The following is a 7442-nucleotide window of genomic DNA, read 5'->3' on the forward strand; positions in this document are numbered from 1 at the left end:
TGAGCCAGAGCTCCTGCCAGGACGCAGTCCCGCCTAGAGGAATAACTGCTCAGAGAAGCAAACCAAACAGAACAGAGACAAAGGGACAAAGAAGGGCAAAAGGGGGGATGGGAATAGCCAGGAAATCAGAGGAAGCGGGCTGCCCTACTTTGGAACATTGTAAAACAACAGGAGAGGGACCTTTGAGAAGTTATAAAAGCTATCCTGAACCACGCCTCATTGTAAAAGTTCAAGGAACCAATTTCAGCACAAAAATCAGCAATAGGCAAGTATGAAAGTCAAATACATACCAAGTTATTGTAAGAAAAAGCAAAATAAGGAGCAGAATAGCATCCCTGCAGATAGTGAAAGCATGCCAGAAAGATTTGCTCTCAAAATAGATTACAACTATGACCTACGATTTCAAAACAAACTGAAAGATTAAGAAAATGATGTAAGACATTAAAGGAGAGGGCAAATCGGAATTAGAAAGAACTCAGAAATGAGGTGATAACGCTCAGGAAAGGACTCAAGATAATGTAAAAATCTGTGGTGCTTAGAGATTTTTTTTTTTTTACCAAATGATTAGAGTGACATAGATGTAGGAGGACCCATGAGCATTATTAGATATATAGGTACTTGTAAAACTAAAACTCATTGAGAGCTAAGTTCATAATTACTACACACTGTGACCATTCACATCCAGTAGAACTCCAGTAAATGTAGCGGGCGGGCATGGCTAGAGCATGTGCCAAAATAATTTTAACGTTTCCACCAATCATATTGTACTATTGATTGTACTTTTGTACATATTGATACTGTTAGTATCAGTGTTATTACTATGACACTGTCACATGTACAATACATGAAAACACAAATGAGTTATGATAGAACATTTTTATTCTGTCACCTCTGCTGTCCTTGAGAGCCAGGCTTCTCAGTGTGAAATAAAGGAGGTGCATATATAATAGATAAAAGGTTAAGTAAATTTCTTTAGGTTTAAATTTGAATTGTAAGAGCAAAACGAACTCATGAGGTCCTGTGTGTGTGTGTGTGTGTGTGTGTGTGTATGTGCACGCGCGCATATGTTTGCGTGCATCAGTGTGTGTGTATTACTTAGCTCTGTGTACAACTTAAAATGCCTTGAGATAATTACCAACATCATAGTAATCATGGTCTTGAAATAAAATTTGTAACCCAAAGAAACCTGGTTTTCTTAAAGAAATAGCTTATTCCAGAGAGGATGGCCAGGAGGCTACCAGATCCTACTTGGGTCATGACAGAAAGACTCTAGAGATGACTTAACGAGTCTGCCACTAGTTAAAGGTGGGACTAAATTGTGTTTCGGTAATGAAAATGATTATAATGGGTTGAAAGCGACCAAATATGTTTATTTCCTGAGTTTATGAAATTAAAACGTTACTCACCTTCAGAAAATGACAGCAAACCACTTTCATTGTCTTGAAAACCAGTACATAAATGGAAAGGGCCAAGCATTTTATGACCTTCATGAACTGTACCAAGAGTAATCAAAAGAGTAAAAAAGGACAAGTGTCTCTTTATCAAATACTCCAATGAAGAAACTCCTAAAATGTCTCCCTCCCTTCATGTTCTGATCTTCGCTGACAACATTTTAGCCTCTTTCTCCCCCTTTTCGCCACATCTGGGTGAGCCAGGATGGCCAATGGCTGTCTCCTTTGGTACCTGGAGATGGTTCAAACCATGCCAGCTCCACTGTGCCCAGAAACCTTCACCCTACCCTATCTTCTAATCACAGTAACAACCACATGCAGTCTCCTTTCCCTGCTCCCTCGAGTCATTTTGGGGGCCAGCTTAGGAAGCCGGCATTGCTGTAGTCTGGCTACAGCCCCATTATGTAAGTAATAAACCTTTTCATTCCTTCTCTGTGTATGGTATTTATCAGTCTTGACATCCACCCCAGTTTTGGATGGGGATCCATCCTCTCTTTCAGAGTGATCTCACCACGGACAAAAATGAAAAGGTAAATGTAGGATATTGCCATTGGTAACCCCCAATTAAAAACAGCATTTAGGCAAAGGCTGCTGACATCATAAAATGAGAGGTACATCAGACACTGTGTGCTTCCTATAATTTTGATAGAATTTAAATCTGTGTGTGTCAATGTGCGTGTGTATTCAGAATAAGTGAAGGTCTGTTGGATCATGGACTCAGACCTACTAGTGGGAAATACCAGTACAAAAACAGTACACATTTCTGGAAAGACATTTGGCAATAAAGTTTAAGAAGCTTAAAAGCCGTAGAGCTCTTTATCTACCTTGTAGATATCAAATCTAAGGAATAATTAATGACATGATAAAACTTCATATAGGAAGATTTGCAGTGTAATAATGTAGTTTCCTATAAAGTAGTTAATGAGAGAAGGGATATAATGTCTAGAAGTAAAGGGAAAAGTTGAACAACATGCCATAAATTAAAAGATGCCTTTGAAAAAATGTGATAAGCGTCAGTGCTTGAAATATATGCCATAGTGTTGGTTTTTTAAAAAGGCAAGAAACAAATGAGTGTTCAAAATGGATGTATATGGGAAGAGTAAAAACCCTGGGAGAAAATGCAGCAATGCAAACTCTGATGAAAACCAGTGTTGGAGCACTGTTCTTGAATTAGCCCATGAGAAATGACAGCTCATCAGCAAAGTCATCAGGTGGCACCCGCCCAACACTCTGAAGTTTCATGTTCACAGTGGACCATGTCTGTAAAACTCATTTCTGGTTCAAATACTCTCATAATAATTAAGGAAAGGAATCTTACCACTCCATAAAAGGAATGATAATGGGGAATGCTCCTACATTTTCAAATAAAAGAGACAGATCCTTGTCAACATCATCACCTTCTTCAGCATCATGGTTTCTGTGCCTGTCAGGGATGGGCTCATCGATCACAGAGCCCTGGGGTCCTTGACAGCAACTTTCCATATCAAACTAGAGCACACTCATGAGAATTTCCATCTCCCTGGCAAGACTGTGAGTTCCAAAGAACTGTGTGCGCATCCTCCCTGATCCCTGCTGGAACCCTGGCTCCCAGCCCAGGAGAGAATACCTGATTAATATCTGTCAAGTGAATGAACAAATGTTCCTATAACAGATGTGCTCCTGGGGAACCAATTCTCCACTGTTTAAGCCTTCTTACTCTAATGAGAGATGGACTGAAATTATTTATAGGAAAGAATGCTACGTGCCCTGTACCTATCTAGTGGAGTGCAGTTAAATGTGGGATGCCTGCTACTTCAGTATTAATGCTCTCTCCCATTTCTTGTATCCAAGAAAGTATAGGCATTGAGCCGAGTAGTTCACATTCATTATGTCTAATACTCAAACCATCTTATCTCTCTGTCAATTTTGCCAGTGTGGCCATTAGGACTCAGAGAATTTGGTGTGACTGGGCCAAGACCACCCAGCTGGGAGCTCCCAAGTCAAGGTGACTGTTTCAATAGCTCACATGCAGTACTAAGGATCAAATCAAGAAATGAGAGAAAATGAAAGATATCTCTAGATGTCTCCAAAGAAGGGAATAGGTAGGAATATCATCAGTCAGCAGGGAGCCTAAGTTGCTAGAAAACTCAGAAAGCTTCCAAATGTTTCAGCTGGTTTGCTCAGCTTTTTTTGAAGAGGAAATAAGGTAAGAATGGAGTTCTTCAGTCAGATGCCTAATCCTTCAGGGAAGGGAAGGCAAAACATAGTGTTAGAGACGAGAGTAGCTTTTTTTCTTTTTTTTAAACCCTGTTAAAAATTCTTGAAAAGGTGAAACACAAAGGATGCTAAGGGAAATGGGGGTTTGAATCAGGGATTATTTTTCCCAAGTTTTTGCTAAACTTTCACTCTATGGAGACTGATTATTGGGAGTTGAAGAAGAATGAGCATTTGAAGTATTAATGTTGGACACAAGGTTCGCAAAAATGAAACAAGTATCCAAATGACAGGCTTGACCATTTCATGTAGAAATATATACACGTGGAACTTTAATTAGACACTTGACACTAAAAATGGAAATTAAAGGATTATATATGTCCTTAATAATAACCATGTAGGAGGAATGGTCAATAATGGGGAATTTAAATGCTTTTATAAATGGGATTCAAAACTCATACTGAGGGGCGCCTGGGTGGCGCAGTCGGTTGAGCGTCCCACTTCAGCCAGGTCACGATCTCGCGGTCCGGGAGTTCGAGCCCCGCGTCGGGCTCTGGGCAGATGGCTCAGAGCCTGGAGCCTGTTTCCGATTCTGTGTCTCCCTCTCTCTCTGCCCCTCCCCCGTTCATGCTCTGTCTCTCTCTGTCCCAAAAATAAATAAACGTTGAAAAAAAATTATAAAAAAAAAAAAACAACTCATACTGAATGGAAAAAGTTAAGATTTAAAAACAGTGAAAGACCTGTTGTTAACCAGTCTTCAGCCAGTGAAAAATGATAAAAATCAACTGGAAGATTTTACGAATGCTAACGTTTTTAGAGGAATTTTCAGCTCCTTACTTTAGTAAGAGGAATTCATTGTACCACCCTGAGACAGAAAATATTCCGGGTATCTCAGACAAAGTTAAATAATATACAAATTGACAAGATTCTTATTGTCTGTTGCAGACCATTGGTTCTCAGTACTGCCTGCATATTAGAATCACCTGGACAGCTTCAAAAATATTCATTCTGGATCCCTACCCTAATTAAACCAGAACCTTTGGGAATGAGAACTGGTGTTTTTCAAAAGCTTCCATGATGATTGTATTTTGCTGCCGGATTGAGGATCACTAATTTAGAAAGTGAAGAGTATGATTACAAACCGAATGAGTGTAAGAACCATGCAAGATTTATTCAAAACATTGCCTGGGACATGATAGATACTCAATAAAGACTTATTGAATGGATTGAGTAATTTAGTAACCCTGTGGCATATCTATAATTAGGAAAGCCTACCAATGCTTCCTACTCCATAATATCATTTTTAAAATTGTGTGTGCTGAATGATAACTTATTTTCAGTTTTCCTTGGGCATGTGTTCAAATAATATTTTCTAATTCATAGTTGGAAGACATGAGGGTCCTATGAAATGAGGCTGGATTTCTTGTCACCAAAAGGAACTGGATGCCTGGCTTGCCATCATTATAAATGGTCCCTTAGCCCATAATATGGGATGAGACATTGCTGAAATTCTGGCTCAAGAAGCCATGCTTTGACACATTTTTGATGAGGACCTACTCTAAGACATATTCTATATCAGAACCAATGTATCCGTACATTTAACTCTGAAACAAAGTTCAATAGTGACCTTTAATATAGGAGATAGTCTGACATTTTCTGTTCTATTTTATTAATTAAAAAATGTTTTAAAAACTTAATTCGATGACATACTAGGGGATTGTCAGTCACACCTTGAGAAACACTGCAATAACGGGACAGTGCAAATAGCATGGCTAAGGCAAAATAGGAAATGCCTTCTTGCTGTGGAAGAGAACATAGATTTTCAGTGCTTATAACTAACTCATGATAGCCTGATTTGTTACACTTGCCACACATGTATGTTTTATTGTTTACTGTCTATCTCTTGCAAGATGAATGTATGCCTCATGTAGGCTGAACTCCCATATGCTTTGTATACCATTGTATCACCAACTAGATACAAAAGCAGTGCCTGTTCAACATCATCACCTTCTTCAGCATCATGGTTTCTGTGCCTGTCAGGGATGGGCTCATGGACCACAGAGCCCTGGGGTCCTTGCAGGCAACTTACCATATCAAGACAAAGGGAGTGTAGTCCTGGTATCTACCAGAATTTGGCAAGGTTTACCATTAAAGCTTAATGGTAATGGCTTATTAAATTGATGAACACATAAATAATTAAGTCCCTAGTATAATGGTTTCCCAGACCCAATAACATTGAATGTAATTTTCCATCTTTTTCCAAACAGCTTTCATTTCCAAAGTCCTCGTCATACAGTTTTCATCCTCTTGAAGAACTATGTCGTTACTGTTTTGGTTTTTTTTAAGGGATTACTAAGGCGATCCATGACATATTCAGTGGAAAGTACCGTAGGGCTCCTGCAACTCACCCCAGGGTTAAAAAAAAATCATCGTTGCCTTAAATTCATGGCCCTGAAGCCAAAAATAGTATCCCTATGAATGAAAAGAGAGAAGGAAAATCTATCTTCTCAATGTTCTTCTGGGAGTAACAGTTCCTAAATATCTTGGCAGGGAAGTAGGCAGACTTTGGAAGTTAGACAGCCATCAGATCAGGAGCCTGGGAGCCAAGTGTGATGAATGCCAATGAAGCTGCCAAAGCACGGCAAGTCCTGGCCCTTGGGAAGGAATTGAAAAAAGGAGAAATAAGTGGTAAGAGGCACTGGGTGGAGGAAGTGAAGAGACAAAGGGCCACAAGGCAGAGAACCTAGGAACACAAATGCAACCCAGGGAGAGAGAACAGAGAAAAGGGAGAGGACATAGATCAATTGCTATCCACCCACCCACACACAACACACTGCTGATACCATGTAAGTCTGTATCAGCTAGCGCTCATGGTGCCACGTGACTCACAAGTTTCAGTTCATAGATGTGTTGTGCTTAGAGATTTATAATCTAAGCCCCTGGTGCTGATAGAGGGTAAGAATCCAGTCATTCACTCAGTCAGTGATTATTTATTGAATGTTTGCCTTTTGCAAACACTAGGAATAGAATTGTCAATATAGTAGACATAGTACCTATCCTTCAGGAATTCCTTTTTTTTTTTTTTTTTTTGAGTTTATTTATTTATTTTGAGAGAGCGAGAAAGCAGGGGAGGGGCAGAGAAAAGGAGAGAGAGAGAGAATCCTAAGCAGGCTCTGCATTGTCAGTGCAGAGCCCAACCTGGGGCTCAAACTCATGAAGTGTGAGACCATAACCTGAGCCGAAATCCAGAGTTGGACGCTTCACTGACTGAGGCACCCAGGCGCCCCTGGGGAATTTTTATTCTAATGAGAAATTTAGATGCAGATAATGTTAATAAGTTAATTATATAATTAATTATTGACTGCAATTTTAAGAGTTATGAAGAGGGCCAGTGGTACTGTAAACACTTGAGCTCGGATCTAAAGCATGAGGAGGAGCCAAGTGGAGCATTCCAAGTAGAGAGGACAGCATTTGCAAAGGCCCTGGGGCAGTGGAAGTATGTTCCAGTCGAAGACGGTGTGGCCGGCAGGCAGCGAGAGAGGACAGAATCTCTAGGCGAGGAAGCAGGGTCTGGGCCATGCAGGAATCTGCAGGGCATGCAGAGGAGTTGCCGTTTTGTCTTGAGAGAAACATGAAGCCGTTCAAGGATTTTGAACAGTGTTCAGGGGGTGCCGGTGGGGAGAGAGCAGGGGCAGGATCTCACACACGTGCGCCTGTCTCAGGTTGATCCTGTGGCAAGTGCTTCCGCAGGCTGCCTGTCAGGTGTCTGGAACAGCCCATTCCAATCCCAGCCGATGC

This window comes from Prionailurus viverrinus, chromosome A1 (assembly GCF_022837055.1).
Source record: "Prionailurus viverrinus isolate Anna chromosome A1, UM_Priviv_1.0, whole genome shotgun sequence".
Classification (NCBI taxonomy): domain Eukaryota; kingdom Metazoa; phylum Chordata; class Mammalia; order Carnivora; family Felidae; genus Prionailurus; species Prionailurus viverrinus.